Source organism: Artemia sp. Qi Xiang Cuo, chromosome 21 (assembly GCF_049724085.1).
Source record: "Artemia sp. Qi Xiang Cuo chromosome 21, ASM4972408v1, whole genome shotgun sequence".
NCBI classification, from domain to species: Eukaryota; Metazoa; Arthropoda; class Branchiopoda; order Anostraca; family Artemiidae; genus Artemia; species Artemia sp. Qi Xiang Cuo.
In genome coordinates, this window is record NC_142814.1 from 17,688,989 (window position 1) to 17,693,379 (window position 4,391).

Genomic DNA, 4,391 nt, shown 5'->3' on the forward strand with positions numbered 1-4,391 from the left:
AAGTAGCTTCTCAAATTGTCTTTTCATATGCATTTAAAACCACCAAAATCAGTACACTCGCGATATAGACAACAACTGTGTGTGATTATATCTTGAGAGGGGAGATGTTCGTAAACAACCTTCGCACGCGACTTACCTAAATTAAGAAAAACAAAGGGTGGTAGCACCACATTGAAAGGATTAAGATTGTGGGCTCGCTTAATTCTAGACGATCCAAGAAAGGGAAATGAATTATTTGCAGAATTAAAAGAGTTATTTTTAGGACATGGAAATTATTTAAAAGGCAGATGCTAACAGACCTTTAGAGTGTATATTATTCCTTTTTCTATACCTTTTTTTCGATAAAGTGTCTTTTATATTCTCAAGGGGAGAGAGGGTGAAAACTATGCTTTTTAACTCTGATAATATTAGGCTAGAAAGCAAAGTCTTTAATTTAGGGGGGAGGGTAGGTAAAATTAGACCTGTATCTCTTGCACTCTAAACAAAGACATCTTTTATTAACAGAACGGAAAAAGGTTGCTTTTGCAGACAATTATACCTAATGATGGGATTCACTAATTTCTTTTCTTCTGTAACAGGGAGTCATTATTTTATACTAAATTTTCTCTTCTTTTTAAGGACAATTTTGACAAATGCCCCGCTCCATCAAAGAAGGCGAGAACCACTGATAAAACCCCTGTGAGGGCGTCAGTTGTGCAGTAAGGTCGCTAGCCAAGACCTTCAGCACAGTGTACCACGCATATACAAGCCCATGACGTTGCTGGTCCGTCCAATCCAACTACACAAACGTTGCCGGGCCCTTCACAACCAATGCAAGGCAAAAATGATGTGACCCCTACAGCCTTCAACATGCAAGCTGCAAATCTAAATGTAAGTTTTCAAATTTTATTTCTCGCTAATGATTCTTTTTCCCAAGTCAATTTGAAGGACTGAGAATTGTACCGTTAGACATAATTCCAGATTCTAATTTGCGTAATAAAGGCTTCCACAAGAGACTTAACGGTTTCCATTTTATCATTTGCTTTCGGAAAATCTTGAAAATAACAGACTACACACTGAAAATAGGCTATTTTTAGGAGATGACATGAATGAATTAGACCCCGTTTTTTTCCGAAGCAGATCAAGAGTATTAATACGAAATTTGTTGGGGGGAAGGGTTGTTTCAACAAAATCAAAACAAAATATGTCTTGTTTAGATTGTAAATATGTTATAATTATTAAGTTGGAAATTGGAAATTTCAGGATATATAGAGCGGGAAACAGTGAATTAACCAAATGGTATTATATGCATATTGCTTCTACTAGTACTACTACTACTACTAAGCGTGTTTTTAAGCACGTGTGTAAATAATAATTCAATTTTAAAAAATAGGGTGTTTTAGACACTTTGAAAACAAGCTATTTTCTTATTGCATTGGTTCCATATGCTCTGACCCCCTCACAAACTGAAGAAACACAGCACGAACTATATGAACTCATTGACGCGCCTTTGGAGTTTTGTGACATTCAGGACATTGAAACACCAGCTATCAATGATAATGAATGGCGTGGTATTGTTAACTTTGATGAAATACCTTCTAATATTGACAATTTATTAAGTAATTATTTCAGTGTATATAATAGCACAGTTGAGCAAGGCATTACAGTTAGTTCAAAGGGCGACTTACCATGGCTAAGTCCGAATACATTACAAATTTTAGACAATTTTACCAAAGAGTTAAATGAGAACCCTTCCCCCTCAGATTTAATGAATATAGTCCCTATTAAATCAAATTTAATTGAAAATGAAATGGCTTCGATGGATTCTCGCAGCCCTATTGCTGAACAAAGTGGGGAAGGGGATGATGATATACAAGAGGGGGAAGGTAAGTATATACAATTTACAACACTACCAGATTTTCATCAAACAAATTTAATATTGAATACAATAGTCGTTTATACTGCAACCTTTGGGGATCTGTTTAATTCATTTATGGGGGGGGAATTTTATAACCAATTCTAAAGATATCGTTCATGAATATGTAGAAAAAATTCGTGCACTCTTAGAAAACCAGATTCAGGTGTGGGGGAGGGGGGGGTAGGGACTCTATTAAGGCTTCAATTGTTTTTAAAATATTTTATTTGAATGAGGGAAAAAGCGAGGTGTACGATCATTATGTACACACCGAGATGTTGGTGGTCTATCCTCATTTAGAAAATTATGAAATAATTTTTATTCAGTGGATAGACAACATTATCACGCATCTCGAAAATCATAATGAGAACAGGAGTGGGTCTGTGGTTTTACTTATTGAAAATTTAAGTGTAAATATGTGTAAATTTAAAAAAAAGATTTTATTTTAAATGGGGGAGGGGGACATGGGGAGAGGGCTACAATTTAAAATATAATCCCGATTTAGAAGGATTTCAGGGCGTCCAACGAATCTGTTTCGAAACAGGTCAAAAATGTTTCATGTACGCTTTCCTAATATCAGCTTTCGAACCTCTAAAAGATGACGCTACAAAAAAAAACTTGGACTATTGGGCCGTACATGGGAAAGAGGGTTCTGATTTTCCCACAGTAGATTTCTTTTGTTTAGCGGAAAAATTTCCAGTAACACTCAGGTCAATAGATATTTTCAAACGGGCCAATGCCCATTTAAATATCGGCGTTACTTTACTTCAATATGAAACATAATTTGAAGGGGGTATTCGTTCAAATAAAAAGGGGGTGGTATTCCCAGTAAGGGGCCCATCGATTGAATTGGTGAAACACTGGGTTTGGTTGTTGTACACACCACCTAGTGAACCCAATTCAATTGGTCATTTCAATCCAATTACGGATATTAGTAGAGTTCTGGGGGGGGGGGGGGTAAGGATCTAGGGGTACGTTTCTACTGTACAACATGCCTGTCCCAATTTCGAAGTGATTTAAAGCTACAAAATCACGTGAAGCATTGCAGGCGTTACGGCTATCAATCAGTAGAAACAGTTTCGGGTGACAGAGCCATTTTAAGATTTAAAAATTTCCACAATACGCTCCTGCAAATCAATAGAATAAGTTTGGATATTGAAGCTAGGCTAGTGGATGTGAAAGACCCCCAATTTCCAAATCGAATCAAGTAACATCAAGCTATTGCGCTTTCCTATGCCCACGCACAAAGAGACAGCTCTAACACAATGCAATTGTTAGAAATTGTCGAAACATTGGATGAAAATGAGTGCATGATCAAGGCATTAACTAAATTAATTATCACTGCAAATGGAGTTATTTCCTGTTTCAGAAATACTCACTACCCAATGTTGTTTTCCGCAGAGGATCGTCTGGCGATTAAAAATAAAAACTATGCTGGGTTTGTAAGGGGGAATTTGAAGAGGGGACTAAGGGGAAAGGGACTAGGGGGAAAAGAGGGGGGGAGGGGAAAGTCAGTGATAATAATCACTTGTGGAAGGAAATATCGTCAGGGGGTAGTAATTTTCGAGGTATAGCACATCAATCGTGCAATGTGAATGTAAGCCGGCAGTTTTTATACCGGTTTTCATTCACAATTCAAATTATGATCTAAAATTTACTTTAAAGGCTTTGGCACGGATGCACAGAGACAGAAGAGGAGTAGATAGTCCATAGGTAAACAACTAATTGACCTACAATATTATCCCCAAATCTGCTGAGAAGCTAGTGCTTTTAGAGTTGAAATGGCAGGTAGTGAATAATGGGCATACATGCTGGAATAAAATCCGGTTTTAAGGTTCATATAGTTTCTTCCCCAGTCAATTGATTCAAGTGCAGAAAAGCGACAATTTTGATAGTTTTCCTCTGCTTAAACAGCACTTTCCAGATAGTAAAAGGTAAGGCATACTGAGTTGTAAGGATGTTTATGCGTATGCATAGTACTGCTCTGGCACTCGATTAAGTGAGATGAAACTACGTCAAATTGAAGCTTTCTATAATTAACTTACCAATAGTGAATGTACTGCCGAGGATTATCTATTTGCCAATAGAGTTTTGGATACAGGTAATTGTAAAAATGGGTGGGATTATTGTAGAATGTACTTGGCCAGTGACGTACTCACTCTATTAGATATTATCTGTAAAAACACAGATCAAAATTATTCAGAGTTAGGACTAGATATTGGCTACTATTTTTCCACACCTCACTTGGTGATGGACTTAATTCTAAAAATTAGTAGGGAGGAAATAGGGTTGATCACCGATGTGGATTAACACCTTTTTGTAGAAAGATCGATGAGGGGTGGGTATGTTTTTCATGGGGATCGCGTTTTAACAACGGATCCAACTGGACAAGACACCGGTGTAAAGTCTAATGCAGTTTTTCTTGACATGAACTCACTGTACCCCTTGGCAATATCTCACTACTTTTTGCCGTATGGAAATTATAAATGGCTTGAGA